A 20,890-nucleotide genomic window follows, 5' to 3' on the forward strand; every position below is an offset into this window, starting at 1 on the left:
AAGAGGCAGCAATTGCCAAGAGCACTTGCCTTGCAAAGACTTCTCATTGAGCTGTATTGGGAAGTCTGTGATTGGACAGCCACAGAAATTCTGGGCGAGGTTATGAAGGGAGGGCTTGCAAAGACTGCAGACAAGAGTTCTGCAGCTTTTGAAAGCTGTTTTTAAGATATATCCCCAATGTAAAAAAAAAAATTGAATGCATGTATTTGTTCATTGAGGGTATATCTACTAACCAGATATTCTTACTTTTTTTTACATTTCGCAAGATGTTTTAGGTATATTCCCAATGTAAAAATGCATAATTAAAAAAATAGTGTCCAAATAGGGATAACACTTCACTTTACATGCAACACATTTGGCAATTTGAAAAAAAGTTACGATAGAAAAGAGGAATATACTAGTTATCGATCATAAAATCTCTTTGTGGATTTATTAATAACAAGACAATAACATGTACAGAGAAAGACCAACATCGATAAAGTACTTGACCTCCTATGCATTTCGCTTAACTCCTTTCCGGACCATCCTGCAGGCAGTTTTAGCAGCACTTCAAGAATGTGCCATGGAAGGCAAGTGGGTAAACTTTTTTTTAATTTATAGATGATTGGAATCTATTATATTTGCCTTAAGGGTCACCAGATATAAAATTCCAGTCCTACGTACATTTGAAAAACATATACAGCAGCAGGTTTTTTTAAAATTTGTAATTATTACGCACTCTTGATCTTGAACTTTTACTTAATTTTGTGAGGTCATATCTACGTCTGCCCTTATAGTGTTTTGCTTTGTTTTTTTAATCAATAAATACATCTCCCATTACATATTTTTTAAAATCAATAAATAATAAAAAAATATTCAGAAAGATAGATAAAGCAAGAGATTCCGACACAACATTTTGACTTTTAGAAAATCACAGTTTAAGTGGTTTGAATGCAGTTTTCATCCAGTTAGATATAAATATACACTGTTCAAACAAATAAAGGGAACACTTAAACAACACAATGTAACTCCAAGTCAATCACACTTCTGTGACATCAAACTGTCCACTTAGGAAGCAGCACTGAGTGACAATCAATTTCACATGCTGTTGTGCAAATGGGATAGACAACAGGTGGAAATTATAGGCAATTAGCAAGACACCCCCAATAAAGGAGTGGTTCTGCAGGTGGTGACCACAGACCACTTCTCAGTTTCTATGCTTCCTGGCTGATGTTTTGGTCACTTTTGAATGCTGGCGGTGCTTTCACTCTAGTGGTAGCATGAGACGGAGTCTACAACCCACACAAGTGGCTCAGGTAGTGCAGCTCATCCAGGATGGCACATCAATGCGAGCTGTGGCAAGAAGGTTTGCTGTGTCTGTCAGCGTAGTGTCCAGAGCATGGAGGCGCTACCAGGAGACAGGCCAGTACATCAGTAGGCATAGAGGAGGCCGTAGGAGGGCAACAACCCAGCAGCAGGAACGCTACCTCCACCTTTGCGCAAGGAGGATCAGGAGGAGCACTGCCAGAGCCCTGCAAAATGACCTCCAGCAGGCCACAAATGTGCATGGTCAGAAACAGACTCCATGAGGGTGACATGAGGGCCCAACATTCCCAGGTGGGGGTTGTGCTTACAGCCCAACACCGCGTGGACATTTGGCATTTGCCAGAGAACACCATGATTGGCAAATTTGCCACTGGCGCCCTGTGCTCTTCACAGATGAAAGCAGGTTCACACTGAGCACATGTGACAGACGTGACAGAGTCTGGCCACGCCGTGGAGAACGTTCTGCTGCCTGCAACATCCTCCAACATGACGGGTTGGCAGTGGGTCAGTAATGGTGTGGGGTGGCATTTCTTTGGGGGGCCGCACAGCCCTCCATGTGCTCGCCAGAGGTAGCCTGACTGCCATTAGGTACCTAGATGAGATCCTCAGACCACTTGTGAGACCATATGTTGGTGCGGTTGGCCCTGTGTTCCTCTTAATGCAAGACAATGCTAGACCTCATGTGGCTGGAGTGTGTCAGCAGTTTCTGCAAGACGAAGGCATTGATGCTATGGACTGGCCCGCCCGTTCCCCAGACCTGAATCCAATTTAGCACATCTGGGACATCATGTCTAGCTCCTTCCACCAACAACACGTTGCACCCCAGACTGTCCAGGAGTTGACAGATGCTTTAGTTCAGGTCTGGGAGGAGATCCCTCAGGAGACCATCCGCCACCTCATCAGGAGCATGCACAGGCGTTGTAGGGAGGTCATACAGGCACATGGAGGCCACACACACTACTGAGCCTCCTTGACTTGTTTTAAGGACATTACATTAATGTTGGATCAGCCTGTAGTGTGTTTTTCCACTTTAATTTTGAGTGTGACTCCAAATTCAGACCTCCATGGGTTGAAAATTTTGATTTCCATTTTTTTATTTTTGTGTGATTTTGTTGTCAGCACATTCAACTATGTAAAGAACAAAGTATTTCAGAAGAATATTTAATTCATTCAGATCTAGGATGTGTTATTTTTGTGTTCCCTTTATTTTTGTGAGCTGTGCATATTTATTTTCATATTATCGCTTTGTTTAAATAGTTATGTGAGAGATGCTATCAACTTCCCACTTTATTTATCGTTTGATGAGCATTTCTTGCTAAAAGCTTCCTCCTATTCTAATGTCTACAATACAGTAAGAAAGCATTTTAAGTTAAATAGTTTATACATCTTCAAAGTTAAGGTACATATATACCAAGTATTACACCATGAAATAAATCATTGAAAATCATATCTAACTTCTGTTAACTAATTTTTCATGTGATGTTAAATTGTCTTTTAAATATCTGTTCAAGATTCAACAAATTACATCACAATCTAATTTAGTCCTGGCACATCCTGGGCATGCAATGTAAATGAGGAGGAGAAATGGGAGCATGGTTTAATTTCTTCACTTCTCTCTATCGTAGCTTTAAGCTGATTGGCAGGTGCAGAGCTTATAACAATGGTTGTCAGGAAGCCAAAATAGATTCTCCCAACTGAAGCAAAACAAAGTGTTGATTTCCATATTTAAATTTATTTTTTCATACCCCACAAAAACATTTTTGTTGAGTGAGAGCTCCCTTTTTATTCTTTAAGAAAATGTAATTTTTAGGCATTTTCCTTAAAGGGAGATTATAGTCACCAAAACAACTTTAGCTTAATGAAACTGTTTTTTAAGTATAGCTCATACCTCTGCAGTCTCACTGCTTAATTGTCTGCCATTTAGGAGTTAAATCACGTTGTTTATGCAGCCCTAGTCACACTACCCTGCATGTGACTTGTACAGCCTTCCAAAACACTTCTTGAAACATAACTTAGATATAGAAACACAGAAACATAGAATGTGACGGCAGATAAGAACCATTTGGCCCATCTAGTCTGCCCAATATTTCAAAATACTTTTGATTAGTCCCTGGCCTTATCTTAAGTCTAGGATAGCCTTATGCTTATCCCACGCATGCTTAAACTCCCTCACTGTGTTAGGTTCAAACTCTTGAACCTCCCTCACTGTGTTAGCTGTTTTTAAGATATATCCCCAATGTAAAAAAAAAAATTGAATGCATGTATTTGTTCATTGAGGGTATATCTACTAACCAGATATTCTTACTTTTTTTTACATTTCGCAAGATGTTTTAGGTATATTCCCAATGTAAAAATGCATAATTAAAAAAATAGTGTCCAAATAGGGATAACACTTCACTTTACATGCAACACATTTGGCAATTTGAAAAAAAGTTACGATAGAAAAGAGGAATATACTAGTTATCGATCATAAAATCTCTTTGTGGATTTATTAATAACAAGACAATAACATGTACAGAGAAAGACCAACATCGATAAAGTACTTGACCTCCTATGCATTTCGCTTAACTCCTTTCCGGACCATCCTGCAGGCAGTTTTAGCAGCACTTCAAGAATGTGCCATGGAAGGCAAGTGGGTAAACTTTTTTTTAATTTATAGATGATTGGAATCTATTATATTTGCCTTAAGGGTCACCAGATATAAAATTCCAGTCCTACGTACATTTGAAAAACATATACAGCAGCAGGTTTTTTTTAAATTTGTAATTATTACGCACTCTTGATCTTGAACTTTTACTTAATTTTGTGAGGTCATATCTACGTCTGCCCTTATAGTGTTTTGCTTTGTTTTTTTAATCAATAAATACATCTCCCATTACATATTTTTTAAAATCAATAAATAATAAAAAAATATTCAGAAAGATAGATAAAGCAAGAGATTCCGACACAACATTTTGACTTTTAGAAAATCACAGTTTAAGTGGTTTGAATGCAGTTTTCATCCAGTTAGATATAAATATACACTGTTCAAACAAATAAAGGGAACACTTAAACAACACAATGTAACTCCAAGTCAATCACACTTCTGTGACATCAAACTGTCCACTTAGGAAGCAGCACTGAGTGACAATCAATTTCACATGCTGTTGTGCAAATGGGATAGACAACAGGTGGAAATTATAGGCAATTAGCAAGACACCCCCAATAAAGGAGTGGTTCTGCAGGTGGTGACCACAGACCACTTCTCAGTTTCTATGCTTCCTGGCTGATGTTTTGGTCACTTTTGAATGCTGGCGGTGCTTTCACTCTAGTGGTAGCATGAGACGGAGTCTACAACCCACACAAGTGGCTCAGGTAGTGCAGCTCATCCAGGATGGCACATCAATGCGAGCTGTGGCAAGAAGGTTTGCTGTGTCTGTCAGCGTAGTGTCCAGAGCATGGAGGCGCTACCAGGAGACAGGCCAGTACATCAGTAGGCATAGAGGAGGCCGTAGGAGGGCAACAACCCAGCAGCAGGAACGCTACCTCCACCTTTGCGCAAGGAGGATCAGGAGGAGCACTGCCAGAGCCCTGCAAAATGACCTCCAGCAGGCCACAAATGTGCATGGTCAGAAACAGACTCCATGAGGGCCCAACATTCCCAGGTGGGGGTTGTGCTTACAGCCCAACACCGCGTGGACATTTGGCATTTGCCAGAGAACACCATGATTGGCAAATTTGCCACTGGCGCCCTGTGCTCTTCACAGATGAAAGCAGGTTCACACTGAGCACATGTGACAGACGTGACAGAGTCTGGCCACGCCGTGGAGAACGTTCTGCTGCCTGCAACATCCTCCAACATGACGGGTTGGCAGTGGGTCAGTAATGGTGTGGGGTGGCATTTCTTTGGGGGGCCGCACAGCCCTCCATGTGCTCGCCAGAGGTAGCCTGACTGCCATTAGGTACCTAGATGAGATCCTCAGACCACTTGTGAGACCATATGTTGGTGCGGTTGGCCCTGTGTTCCTCTTAATGCAAGACAATGCTAGACCTCATGTGGCTGGAGTGTGTCAGCAGTTTCTGCAAGACGAAGGCATTGATGCTATGGACTGGCCCGCCCGTTCCCCAGACCTGAATCCAATTTAGCACATCTGGGACATCATGTCTAGCTCCTTCCACCAACAACACGTTGCACCCCAGACTGTCCAGGAGTTGACAGATGCTTTAGTTCAGGTCTGGGAGGAGATCCCTCAGGAGACCATCCGCCACCTCATCAGGAGCATGCACAGGCGTTGTAGGGAGGTCATACAGGCACATGGAGGCCACACACACTACTGAGCCTCCTTGACTTGTTTTAAGGACATTACATTAATGTTGGATCAGCCTGTAGTGTGTTTTTCCACTTTAATTTTGAGTGTGACTCCAAATTCAGACCTCCATGGGTTGAAAATTTTGATTTCCATTTTTTTATTTTTGTGTGATTTTGTTGTCAGCACATTCAACTATGTAAAGAACAAAGTATTTCAGAAGAATATTTAATTCATTCAGATCTAGGATGTGTTATTTTTGTGTTCCCTTTATTTTTGTGAGCTGTGCATATTTATTTTCATATTATCGCTTTGTTTAAATAGTTATGTGAGAGATGCTATCAACTTCCCACTTTATTTATCGTTTGATGAGCATTTCTTGCTAAAAGCTTCCTCCTATTCTAATGTCTACAATACAGTAAGAAAGCATTTTAAGTTAAATAGTTTATACATCTTCAAAGTTAAGGTACATATATACCAAGTATTACACCATGAAATAAATCATTGAAAATCATATCTAACTTCTGTTAACTAATTTTTCATGTGATGTTAAATTGTCTTTTAAATATCTGTTCAAGATTCAACAAATTACATCACAATCTAATTTAGTCCTGGCACATCCTGGGCATGCAATGTAAATGAGGAGGAGAAATGGGAGCATGGTTTAATTTCTTCACTTCTCTCTATCGTAGCTTTAAGCTGATTGGCAGGTGCAGAGCTTATAACAATGGTTGTCAGGAAGCCAAAATAGATTCTCCCAACTGAAGCAAAACAAAGTGTTGATTTCCATATTTAAATTTATTTTTTCATACCCCACAAAAACATTTTTGTTGAGTGAGAGCTCCCTTTTTATTCTTTAAGAAAATGTAATTTTTAGGCATTTTCCTTAAAGGGAGATTATAGTCACCAAAACAACTTTAGCTTAATGAAACTGTTTTTTAAGTATAGCTCATACCTCTGCAGTCTCACTGCTTAATTGTCTGCCATTTAGGAGTTAAATCACGTTGTTTATGCAGCCCTAGTCACACTACCCTGCATGTGACTTGTACAGCCTTCCAAAACACTTCTTGAAACATAACTTAGATATAGAAACACAGAAACATAGAATGTGACGGCAGATAAGAACCATTTGGCCCATCTAGTCTGCCCAATATTTCAAAATACTTTTGATTAGTCCCTGGCCTTATCTTAAGTCTAGGATAGCCTTATGCTTATCCCACGCATGCTTAAACTCCCTCACTGTGTTAGGTTCCTGTATTGCGCAGTCTGTTCAAGCTAGAAATTCTAATCTCCTGCTCTGTTAATAACCCCTAGACGCTGCAGGAGCCTCCTGTGTGTGATTAAAGTTTAATTTACAGGGCAGGAGATAAACACTTCTAAAGCAAGTTGGCATCTGATTGGAAATTAAACCTTTTTTTTCTTGCAGGCTGTATCAGTCACAGCCAGAGGAGGTGCGGCTAAGGCTGCATGAACAGAAATAAAAGTGATTTAACTCCTAACTGTCAGAGAATTGAGCATTGGGACTGCAGGTGCATGATCTATACACCAAAACGGATTAATTAAGCTAACATTGTTTTAAAGCCTATAGTGTCCCTTTTACAAGGTTTATATATGAATGAGAATGATTCATTATATATTGGCATACACCCACTGGTCTAATCACTTTCAACTTCTTCTTACTAAAACAAAAATCACAACATTAATTAAAAACATTACATGCCTAACACATAAATAGCAATTTTACCTAAAAAGTTTAAATTATGTTTACACAGTTCTGTTTTTTTTAAAAAAAATTGTATTATACAGAATACTGCAGTATTGCAGATCAGCCTGTAAAGAATGCCTCTAGTGTACTCAGACATCTCATTCTTTGACTAATAGAGTGCAACCACAAAGATAGAGCTTAACTTTAAAACAAACGGACAAAATGGAAATCTGAGAAATTCCTTTTTTTTCCTGCGGAGAAAAAGCCATGGGGGGATTTTATGTGATAAATTTAATTTTGCAATTCTTGTCATGTATGTACATTTTGTGGACACAGAAGGGGTTAACATTGTATTTAATTTAACAGCAACTTTGTTTTTCTTTCTTAAACTGGATTGCCCCTTGGGAATGTGCCGTAACAGAGAGAAAACAGCTGTGCCAATGTACAAATTAAAGACATTTATTTTAGCTTCATGATGATGAAATCTTTGTTACACCTTGCAGCACAAATCTCTAAATTGTAATCCTCTTGTTTTTTTTTTTCCTGGTTATTTTGAAGCAAAACCAAATACCTAGTAGATGTTAGTAAAGCCTGAAAATGATTTTTCTGATAGTGTGTCATATAGGTATGTATTCCGTGAATCCGTGAATCCGTGAATCCGTGAATCCGTGAATCCGTGAATTGTGGATTTTTTTTATATACCCATATTTAAAAAAAAAAATAATTTTAGCTACTGTTTATTTATTCATTCTTGTTGCTTTATTACTTTTGTTGATATTTTGTATTTGGTTATTATTTTACAATACCGTTCTATATCTTTATGCAGAATACGCATGTGAGGTATACACAGCAGATTGAAGTAAGATGTGACTTGGACATTACTATGTGTATTTAACCAGATGGATGGATAGATAGATAGACAGACACACAGACAGACAGACAGACAAACTGACAACCATTTCTGTCTAACTGGGCAGCATTGAAATGCCACTAGCTGACAGTAATAATATTTCCCATTGGTGGTTTAACCCCTTAAGGACCAAACTTCTGGAATAAAAGGGAATCATGACATGTCACACATGTCATGTGTCCTTAAGGGGTTAAGGGAATGTGGCAATGAAATCTATTTAATTCTGGTGCCTTGATGAGTCTTGTGTGATTGATGGAGGATAGTGCAATATAATGAGTTTAATGTGAGCTAAATAGGTTACAGAGAGATCTGTGCTAACAAAAGGAACAGATCCTTCTGGCATAGCTCATAGACCACCAATTCAATAAATTCAGGGGCTACGTGAGGCCTAAAGCTTTGGATATCTGAATCCAGCTCATTATGCTTGTAGAAACCTTAGTAAGTAACTATCTGCACCCCCTGTAGGTGAGAGGAAAAAACTGGATTGCTCTTGGATTGACTTTCATTTCCAGATTACCCGCAAGGTGACATAAACGGTGACATTGGCGGTGACATAGGCGGCTGTGTAGGGCCTTGACTCAGACTGGGGCTCTGGCTATGACTGTGAGCGGGCCTTCCATGAGCTGGCAGTAAGATGGTTTAAGTGAGCTCTGGACTGCGATGGAGCTTTTAAAGTTATCTGCACTCAGTATTGGTGCAGACCACAATGTTCCCCCACAAGGATAACAAAGGATGCAGCTTCCCAATGTGCTCTCCAGCAGACCACCAGAGATTATACCCCTCCTGCCAAAAGGCAAGCAGGAGGGAGCAAATGAAAAATATATCCCCAACACACTCAGACATTACATACAACAAAGCCACACTCAGACTCACCTACACAAGCACACTCAGACACTACACACACAACATAGCCACACTCAGTCTCCCCTACACAAGCACACTTAGACACTACACACACACAATGGCCACACTCAGACTCAACTAAGCAAGCACACTCAGACTCTACACACACACCACAGCCACACTTAGACTCCCCTACACAAGCACACTCAGACACTACACACCCAAAAAAGCCACACTCAGACTCTCGTACACAAACACACTCAAACACTACACACACACAACACAGTCACACTCAGACTCCCCTAAACAAGCAATCTCAGACACTATACACAACACAGCCACATTCAGACTCCTCTACACGAGCAAACTCAGACACTACACACACAAAACAGCCACACTTAGACTCCACTACACAAGCAAACTTAAACACTACACACAACACAGCCATGCTCAGACTCCCCTACATAAGCACACTCAGACATTACACACACAACACAGCCACACTCAAACTCCCTTATACAAGCACACTCAGACTCTACACACACAACACAGCCAGGGCCAGATTAAGAGCCCAGTGGGCCTGGTGCTGACAATTATGATGGGGCCTAATTACAGAATCTTATCGACCAAAAACACTTAAACAGTCATACCTCTCAAGAGTCATGTATCTGATGGAGTTGGTGTTGGAGGGAAACTCAAAGGATGCAGCTATAAGAAAACACATACTATATGCTAATCTCTTTATCTAATTAATGCTTTAATCTTTCAAGTAAATCCATACCCCATAACAGCAGTATCAATGGGCGGGGTAAAAGGGTGCACCACTGACGCGAATCACGTGACCAGAACTGCCAAAAGGGTGAACATGCCCAAAACGGGGGCATGTCTGTCCAAAGAATTGGAAGGCCAGCCTGGCATCAGTGTCCCTATGTATCACAGTGTCAATGTCCCCATTTCGCTCAGTCCCCTAGTCTCCCAGTGTCTGTGTCCCCATTTCTCCCAGTGTCCCCATGTCTCACTGTGTCCCGTGTCACTAGGATACTAGGGGACACTGAGAGACATGGGGACACAGAGAGACCCGGGGACACTGGGAGACATGGGGGCACTGAGAGACATGGGGGCACTTGTGAATACAGGCATGGGGACACTGGGAGACATGAGGACACAGACATTTGGGGACACTGGGAGAAATGAGGAGACTGACACTAGGGACACAAACATGGGGACACAGACACTAGGGACACTGGCTGGGAGGCATGGGGACACAGACACTTGGGGACACTGGGAGACAAGGGGCACTTGTGGACATAGACATGGGGACACTGGGAGGCATGGGGGCACTGAGACATTTGGGGACTGTGGCAAACCTAGCCACTTCTGGACTATAATCGGAGAAGGTTGTCTGTAGGCTGTACTGTGTGCTATGTATAACTTGCTGTGTGTGTATTGTGCTATGGTAATTCGCATGCTGGCAGCCGTAAGCTACCAGCATACAAGTACTTCGTTCGGCGAACAGCGGCTATCTAGGCTGTTCGCCAAATGAATCCGGGCCTCCCTGATAGATCACACATTTAGGGTCGTGTGGCGCTTGTTAACCGGTTGCAACAATGTTGCAATCGGTAATTATAGACTCTCCTGGGTGGCCGTCGTTCGGCTACCGACCATGCGGCGGTCGGCCATCTTGGTTCGTCTATTTTGCAGCGGTGTTTGGTCATCGAGCGCCTGGAACTAAAAACGGCTACTCGATGATGCGAACACCGCTGCACTTCCAGGCCGTTCGGGAGCCCAGTTTTCGGTAGAAACATTCCCCTAAATGCAATCGACAGATTGAGGGGAACTTCTATGCAGAACAGTATTTGTTGCGGCGTTCGGTCATTTCAGCTGGGATCTGAGCGGTATTCTCACAAAAGGTGCGCTCAGACCCCAGCTATCTACCGAACGTTCGGTTGTCTCAATGTACCGAATATTATACAAAATATGTATTTTAAAGTAAATTGTCGGTTCTGCTGCACGAGGAGATAATCCACTTAAGAGTCCATTTTAGTGGGAGTATCCCTCTCGTGCAGCAGTGCCTGTTGGGAGAATTGCAATGTCTGATGGGAGAAATCCCCTGAATTGTCTGTAAGGAAACCCCTTGCATGGGGAACTGCTTAAATATGCCATCTTGTGAATAAAGCCAGTTAGTTGACTCCCAAACTGTGTTTCGTCCGGTTATTGGGAGGATTTGGAGACTTGCATTACTTTTCAGCGCTGCCTGTGGATTTACCTGTGAAACCAGCGGAGATCGTGGACTCTAATACTGCCCTCCGCTACAGGGACACTGGGAGACATGGGGACACAGACACTGGGAGACATGGGGACACTGAGACACTAGGGACACTGGCTGGAAGACATGGGACACTAAGACACTAGCTGGAAGTCATGGGGACACGGAGAGACATGGGGACATTGAGAGACATGGGGACACAGAGACATGGGGACACAGATACTGGGAGACTAGGGGACACTGGAAGCCATGGGGACACAGACATTTGGGGAAACTAAGACATTAGGGACACTGAGAGACATGGGGACATAGACACTAGGGACACTGGCTGGGAGGCATGGGGACACAGACACTTGGGGACACTGGGAGACATGGGGCACTTGTGGACATAGACATGGGGACACTGGGAGGCATGGGGACACTGAGACATTTGGGGACACTGGGAGACATGGGGACACTAAGGACATAGAGACATGGGGACACAGACACTGGGAGACATGGGTACACAGACACTAGCGACACTGGCTGGGAAACATAGGGACACTGGGATACATGGGGACACTGGCTGGGAGTCATGTGGACACTGGGAGGCATGGGGACATTGAGAGACATGGGGACACAGATACTGGGAGACTAAGGGACACTGGAGCCATGGTGACAGAGACATTTGGGGAAACTAAGACACTAGGGACACTGAGAGACATAGGGACACAGACACTAAGGACACTGGCTGGGAGGCATGGGGACACAGACACTTGGGGACACTGGGAGACATGGGGCACTTGTGGACATAGACATGGTGACACTGGGAGACATGGGGACACTGAGACATGGGGACACAGACACTGGGAGACATGGGGATACTGAGACACTGGCTGGGAGACATAGGGACACTGGGAGACATAGGGACACTGAGACACTGGCTGGGAGTCATGGGGACACTGGGAGACATGGGGACACTGAGAGACATGGGGATACAGAGACATGGTGACACAGATACTTGGAGACCAGGGGACACCCGGAGCCATGGGGACACTGAGACACTAGGGACACTGGCTGGGAGATATGGGGACACTGGGAGACATGGAGACACTGTGTCCCTAGTGTCTCCGTGTCCCAATGTGTCTCCCTATGTCTCACAGCGTCCCCATGTGTCTGTGTCCCCATGTGTCTCAGTGTACCCATGTCTCCCAGTGTCCCCTAGTGTCTCAGTGTCCCCATGTCTCCCTGCTGCCTTTCCCTTCATCCTTCACATACCTGAGCTGTAGTCTGTTTCTGCAGGCTGGGAGCTGCTGTCTGGACTTTCTGTGCTGTGTAGCTGCTCCCCCGCAGATCAGTGAGCAGAGAGAGGCAGGGAGATGCTGTAACTTCCTTTCCTTGCCTCTCTCCATACACAGTGACCTACTGGCCAGTGCTGGTATTGCAGAGTAATCTCTGTTTATACGGAGAAAAATATTTGCATTTGTATTGCCGGTATTACTGCAATACCGTCACAGCCAGGCAGCCTCCAATACCAGCTGTGCCTTAAAATGCCAGTCAGGTGGTAAACCTAAGAGTAGTTTGTAAAAAAAAAAATAATAAATAAGTTTTTGTTTTTTTTACAATGGGTCTATTCCATGGGCCTGGGCCTGGAGCTGCAGCTCCATCAGCCCCTATGTTAATGCGGCCCTGAACACAGCCACACTCAGACTTTCCTACACAAACACACTCAAACACTACACACACAACAAAGCCACACTCAGACTCCCCTACAAAAATACACTCAAGCACTACACACACAACACAGCCACACTCTGACACAGTTACACAAGCACACTCAGACACTACACACAACACAGCCACATTCAAACTCCCCTACACAAGCAAACTCAAACACTACACACACAACACAGCCATGCTCAGACTCCCTACACAAGCACACTCAGACACTACACACACAACACAGCCACACACAACACAGCCACACTCATCCCCTACCCAAGCACACTCAGCCACACTCAGACTCCCCTACACGAGCACACTCAGACACTACACAGCCACATTCAGACTCCTCTACACAAACACACACTCAGACACCTCCACTAACAAATTTCAGCTACCACCCACATCACTCAGGCACAAAGTCCCACTCAGTGTCCATCATTTAATTTGTACTTGGCATCGTGCTCATACTGCTTGCTGGAAAAATCCATTTAATGCATGCTTGTTAACCTTTTTTTTTTGACAGGGATCCTAATTTATGTACAGTATATTAGCTTAGCAAATCATTATTGAATTGTAAAATGAGTTCAGTGACATAGTTTTAAACTATCATATGTAGCCGACAGTATATTAAAATAAAATAATAATAACTAAGCTCTTCCCATTATTAGACATAGTCTCCAATTTCTATGATAGATTGTATTTTGTTCTGAGTAGTTGCACTATGGATTGTTAATATTATATGACTGTTCCATCCAGTGTTTTAACAATGGGGAGCAAGCTTTGGGTTTGACCCATGTGTGTGTACATGACATCTTCGAGGACCAGTTGTTGCTACACATGTTAATTTGATATCAGCTGTTTATCTTTCTCACAGTTACCTTAGAGGTAAACAGCTGATCTAATCCTTGTATTGTTGTCTCTACAGTTTATCTGCAGTGACATTATTAATTTCTGTTCTTCATGATTTGTCTGCAGTGTTGGGGTTGATGTTTGAATTGTGCGTTCTCTCGGCAGTGATTGCATTAATTTCTAATTTACATGTCCCTTAGGTAGTTCTGAGATTCATTTCTGATTTGCATATATTTCTGGCTGAGATGGGGTTAATCCATGTCCTTCAGGTATCTTTGCCACTTCTACTGTCAATGTCTAATGTTCATATTCTCCTGGGTGCTATGTAGTTATTATTATTATTATTATTATCGCCATTCATATAGCACCAACAGATTCCGTAGCGCTTTACAATATTATTAGAGGGGGGATTTAAAGGGACACTATAGTCACCCAGACCACTTCAGCTCAATTAAGTGTTCTGGAGGAGGATTTTAAGGAAGAGTAGGGTTAGATGGGTATGAGATTGGAGTGATTGTTGGAGTTAGCACATAATGGGTTTGCAAGGGTGGAACCGGGGTTTGGAGAGACATCACCAGCTGCTAGGAGTAGGATAGAAAGGAAGAGAAGATGGGAGCAGGATTTAAAGGTTTTGTGAGTGTTTATATTTTGAGGATTTAAAAGGAGATGGTGGAGATAAGCTCAAAAGGTACAATTAGAGTGCATGGGATGAATAAAAAGGGGAGGGAAGTAGGGTGGGAGCAATTAAAATTGTGTCAGCAATTCTACTGGCAGTTAATTCCTTGGGAACTGATTGGGTGAAACCTTGGTCTCCTGGCAGTGATACAGTTTTTTCCTGGAGAATGTTTCCCTGGCAGTGATTTGGCAACCTCGATCTTGCATGTTACTTGCTGGAAGAAGAGGGTTTCAATCCTTGGCCTACGGGTTTTTCTGGCAATGATAGGGTTAATTTCTGTTCAGCATAACCCTCTGATCTTGGGAATGTTTGTGTTAATCTGGCTGTTTCTTTGGCATTGATGTGGTCTATACTGTCTGTGCATCTTCCTGTAGCAGTGAGTGAGTCAAACCATGGTTAATTTGTACACTACATCCTGTGTTTCTGCCGTCAGTAACATCATTCCCTACTCTACATACACCTCTGGTAGAGGTGAGGTTAATTCATTTTCTTTGTCATGCAGCAACATAGGTGCAATTCCCTGTTCTTGACTTGGAAGTGATAGGGTTAATTCCTGGTCGACCTTATGTATCAATAATGGAATTAGTCCTTTTCACATGGCAGCTATAGGGTTAATTTCTAGTCAACATTATGTATCAATAAAATAACCAGACCTTTTTTATTTGGCTGTGATGGGGTTAATTCCTCGTCAAGATTGTGTAGAAATAATGAAATTAGTTCTTTTTCATTTGGCAGTGATGGGGGTTGATTCTGTTATTCTTCATGTGGCAGTGATATGGTTAATTCCATGTTCTCTCCTTGGCAGAAATGATAAGGTTTATGGTAGTGTTTGGATATAGTCTTCCCTTGGCAGTGATGGGGTTAATTACGTTTCTTCTACATGGGGCAGTAGAAGGATAACCCTATGTTTTATTTTTGATACTGAAGGGATTCATTTCTGTTTTGCATCATGTGTCAGTAATGGAATAAGTAGTACCTTATCTTCCTTGGCACTGATGAGGTTAATTCCTGTTTTGCACAAAGTATTTATGAAGCATTACTAATTCTTTGCTCGGCAATGATGAGGTTAATTCCTGTTTTGCACAAAGTATTTATGAAGCATTACTAATTCTTTGCTCGGCAATGATGAGGTTAATTTCAGCTTTGCCAGCAGCTTGCTAGAAATCAGAGAATGTACCCTGGGTATGTGTGATGACAATGCTTAACAAACATTGCCAACACAAGAGTTTGCACAAAACATACAAGATGTGACCCATTTCCATGGGATCTGGGCCAAAATAAAAATGTCAGAAAATGCATTATTCTGGGGAATGTATCCTAGGGAGATGTAAACCGACCAGCAAAGGGAAATGTCAATTGTAATAAAGCAAAGAGCCTGTATCTTAGAAAGTCAGGCTGCCAGCCCCCAGGCTGAGTACATGCCATTCTAAAAAGGCCAGCAGTACATGTAGCAATTCAATAATTGGGACCAGTGGCAGTAATATGTATGTTGGAGGGGGCGAGAACAGCAAATTATGGATTTTTTATACTATAAATAGATTTTGTAAGTGTTTAGGTGACTGATGAATTAATTTAACCCCTTCAATGACAATGGGTTAGGCAACTCCCTTTCCACAAGGTCATTTCTGGCATACAGCTGGCCATTAAGGGGTTAAATCAATCTATTTATTTTGTTAAGGCAGTACAGCTTGAATACTGAGCATGGTTTTATTACTGTGCAATAAATAGTACCCAGTCACATAGCTAACTCCCTCCCAATCCTGGGCTCTGATCATCACACTGCATCCCCCCATCCTCTCCTCCATTCCACAATATGCCTGCTTGCTTTCAGAGGATGGATCAGTCTTGTGATACAGTGTATCTTCTCAGTCTCTCTATTAAACAGCTGCACGATTATCCCTGTAGGTTTGTCCTAGCCATCAGCTGTGCAGCTTAGCAAAGCACCATTAAGATATTGTTTGTTGATGAAGAAACACCTGCTGGTTTATCAGGTGAGGAATGCACTGAGAGAGGGGACTAGACTGGACACTAGAAGCTGCTGCAGGTACTGTCTGCAATCACTGGCAGAATCCTCTCCAGCCACAGATTGAGGAGAGAGATGGGAAGATGGAATGATTTAGAATGAAGTTTGCTGTTTGCTTTGGGTTTGCAACCTCATAGAAGATTCACTAGGACTGATCAGATGATACAGACTGTAAGTGTCCTTTGCTGAGAAGGTGAGTGCATTATGTGGATGTGGTTGAAGGCTGTGTGATGTGTGGCTATTATCCTAGCAGTTAATGTGTATTATTGTTACTGAGAGTAGTTTTGCATTTTCCTCATTGTGAATGCAGAACATGCAGATAGCCATACCCTCTGTCTGTATTGCTTATAGTGATTTCTTGTTTTCTTTCTTATTATTATGAAAGATTTGCTGATCTAATCCTTTCGGTAGTTGACAAATCAGTTTCTGCCGGTGGAATATCATTCCCATAACTCCACAGATTTCCGTAAAAATAGTCCATGTTCCCATAATTCTTGGGTGTGTCATTGCTACCATTTGATGGTCATTCTCATAATTCTACAGCTTATCATTGGCCTACTAGCATTTTTAGTTTTGCTATAACTATAAACTACAGTTCTTTGGGTTACCATTACCTTAATTCCATACATTACCAATTCTGACCATTGGTACAATCATGACTATAATTATCGAGCTTGGCTACCCTACCATTAGACTACTAGTCCATAATCGGAAAGAGTATATTTCCTTACTAATTGACCTGCCATAACTATGATCATGTAGACAACCATTTCCTACCATTGGGCTTCCATTTACAAAATATTCCAGACTGACATGTTCTCATACCTCCTACATACATCCCATAATTCCTAGATTTTACTATTTTACTATCATGTACTTAATTCTCTAGGCTGACAATTTTCTTCCAATGCATTATGATTACCAAGTTTCCCTAGGTGGCTAATCGCATCATTTTCTGGAATATCAGTCTCATAATTCTCTTTTAACCAATAAAATAGTATGCCAATAACATAAGTGGACATTTTAGCATAATCAAGTTTTTTTTTCACAAATGATTTGGGCACTCAAGTGTTTAATTTGTTTGTTTACCCCTTGGTTTTTTTAACCACTCTGCAATCCTGACCAATAATATATTACATTTTAGCGTATTGTAGGTCTTTGTTTAGTAACTTATCATTTTACTCTGATAAAACTGAACATATCATACAATTCTATTTATTAAAGGGAAACTCAGGACCCCTAAATCACTTTAGCTTGTTCAAGTGCTTTATGTGTGAAAAGTGTGTCCTCTTTTTACAAATTACAAAAAGTGCACGCTTCAATAGAAACTGTCACTTTTATAAATTAACCTTGTTACTACTCCCCAGCCTCCCAGCTCAGACAACCGGTTCTGTTACTTCCTGGTTTGGTTAGCTCAGTGGAACTAAACTCAAGAGGCAGCAATTGCCCAGAGCACCTGCCTTGCTGTCATTGAGCTGCATTGGGAAGTCTGTGATAGGACAGTCACAGAAACTCTGGGCGGGGTTAGAAGGGGAGGGCTTACAAAGACTGCAGACAAGAGAACTGCTTTTGCAAGCTATTTTTAGATATACCTCAATGTAAAAATGTCTAATATAATGCATGTATGTTTTTATTAATGTTATATTTATTAAATAGTGGTCTTTCTTTAAATTTTTTATTTGGGCAGTGGAGTGTCCCTTCGAAAGGGATTTTGCTTTCTGGTCAGAATCATTGTCACACCATTGACAGGTTAGATTATGTTATTGAGCGTGTAAGAAATTACACATTTTTAATATTTATATTTTAAATATATTTAATTTTTGCATATTGGAAATTTGACAATGATCAGAATGTTAGCTTCTTTGAGCAGGGCGCTTAACGCCCTCTGTTCCTGTGCACCCAACTCATTTTGTTACAAATACTTGTCTGTTAGTCCACCCATTGTACAGCGCTACAGAATTTGTTGGCACTTTATAAATAATAATAATAATCAGCAGAATTATTGAATCCTTTTTATAAGCCTGGTGTTACATTCCCATAAGAAGCCAGGAAATGCTGTTTATTTGGCAGTCAACCATGTTGGTTTAAAAAAAAAAAAAAAAAAAGTGGTGACTCATTAATTAAAAGGAAAATAATAATAAAATGTTTCGTAAATGAAGGGTAATTTTTGTTATAAATTTATTCACGAATATTTTTGTTTGCCATCAGAGCTTGCAAAATCACGGTTAAAGCAATTTTCCTTTGCCCACTGATCTTCCTGCTGTGCCTTATAATAGCTTCTTACTCATAAGGTTTTAAGGAAAGGCTCTTAGAGCGAACGCAAAGGATACGTTTTTCGCTCATGCTGAAAAAATACATAAAAGTTATTTCAAATGCAGTCTGCTTTTTTCCGAGTCTTGAAAGTTTTAATATGTAGCAAAAATATGCGTGGTGGAATGTACATTTTCATTCAAATGCCTACACATTCCACAAAGGAAAATCCTTTTCACACTCTCAAATGAGCAGCTTCTAATAGTGTGTTTCTCATCCTCAATGCTCCAGTGCAGATCTTCACTTGGTAGAGTAGCAAACTTTGCTGCCAGTGTTTGGGTATGTCTGTTTGCAGAGAGACTTTAATTATCACCTGGTATGGATGTTTTTGCGAATCAAAGCGCAGTGCTACATTCCATTTGGTTTTTAGAGTGGACTGTGGGTTCTTTACAGTGCTTCTTTGCACGCTGCAATAGCATTCCCCAATTCACAGTATAGAACAAGTGCCTGGCTTTAACTTTATGCACACATACAGTTTGACGACAGTTTTGGAAGGTAGTTTCCAGTTTCATCTCGTTGTTTCAAACTATTTTTTATTGAGATTTGACAGAAATGTCAAAATACAACATAGTACAGGATTTCTCTCATTTTAATGTACTCGTTATGCATTCATATGTCAAATAAATATTACGCGATATTAATGTTTATTACATGATAACTCAGTAGTGAAAGAGGTCAAGGGCTGTTTGTAGTGTGATTAGGTACAGAATCATAAATCACTCCTCACCGGCTTTGTTTAGTTGAATCTAACTATGTTTCTTGTAAAAAGTGTTCATAAAAGTTTTAGACCATTCTGAACAATCACATATAAAAGCAGGTGGTATAGAAAGTGCTGCTTACTGAAGCTTACAATCTAAATCTGTGATAACAGCAGGGGTTTAATTAGTGCCTAGTGTCTAATGATGAGCATATGATAGCTTGCTTGTTAAATAATTAGAATGTTGCAGCTTTGAAGCCATGTGCTAACTATGTGCTAACTATGTGGGCAACCAACATTAGGTCCTTTACACAGAGGTTCATATTTCAGTATCACCTTTGTAGTGATTAATTTATTTCACATAAAGAACCCATGAATTCCACATTCTTTCAGGAAGCAAGTTCACTCCCTGCCTCCCTTCACACTTGTGAAGTCCTCATGTGTAGGTGGGACGGGCGGGCCTAGTATATGAACATAAACATGTGCCAAAAATACTCTAGCACCATTTAATTTTAATTGCCAGCCAATTAGAAGACTGCAAAGTACAGTCTTCTTACGTAAGGTATCGTCTGTACTTTAGGTCTGTCGGAAGATAGACCTAGGTCCATGGTTTCCAATCCAGCCCTCAGAACACCCAAAACCAATTTAATACAATTAATGATTTGTGAATAAATCCTTGATGACTCTATCTTCTCAGACCAGTGGTTCCCAACCCAGTGACCAAGACATGCCACACTCCAGGTTCTGTCTGTATTCCCAATAAGACAGAGTATGAAGTTAGGAAGACAACAAGATGACATTGCTTACTCAATACATGGTGCAATGTCACCGGGCTACCTCTGATCCCAGTCACAATACGTTGATAATAACAGACTTGCAATAGCAGGTTGAGTTTGTATCATGATTGGGTTGGGAACTTCTGTTTTATGTAACTGAAAGCAATAACAGATGGATAACGTGATTTCACAATATAACTGCTTTATTAATTGGAAGATTGGTACTGGTAATCTATTCTGCATTCTGTCACACTGGACATGGGGTACAGGCAGTGTCTTAATTATAGGGCTGTTCATACCAAATGTCAACAGAAAGATTCATTTTGGCAGAAAGTGTTGAGGGACCACGTTTTGAGATAGTGGCAAACAATGCCATTGGTACTTAAGGGGATACGTTTAAGAAATCATTAAATCATTTAAGCTGGTCCTTTCCATTACCAAGAGTTTTGAAGAATTGTGCTCCATTTTCATTTTCATTTGTCTTAATAGAGCTTCCCCCTGACCCCCTCCTTCCCCGCCCAAGGGTCGTTGTGTACTGAA

The 20,890-nt window shown here is 41.3% G+C and overlaps 1 protein-coding gene across 3 annotated transcripts in view; it reads left to right on the forward strand.

Moving 5' to 3' along the window:
* Nucleotides 1-20,890, forward strand: part of OSBPL5 (oxysterol binding protein like 5) — a 188,243-nt gene that overhangs the window by 16,415 nt on the left and 150,938 nt on the right. The window contains exon 1 of one of the 3 annotated variants that reach the window (XM_063438811.1): nt 16,312-16,760. The exons of the other annotated variants lie outside the window; for them this stretch is intronic. The gene's annotated coding sequence lies outside the window, so the exon portion shown is untranslated. Of the gene's footprint in view, nt 1-16,311; nt 16,761-20,890 lie in introns of those variants that run through there. 3 annotated transcript variants of the gene reach the window in all.

Source organism: Pelobates fuscus, chromosome 12, assembly GCF_036172605.1.
Source record: "Pelobates fuscus isolate aPelFus1 chromosome 12, aPelFus1.pri, whole genome shotgun sequence".
NCBI classification, from domain to species: Eukaryota; Metazoa; Chordata; class Amphibia; order Anura; family Pelobatidae; genus Pelobates; species Pelobates fuscus.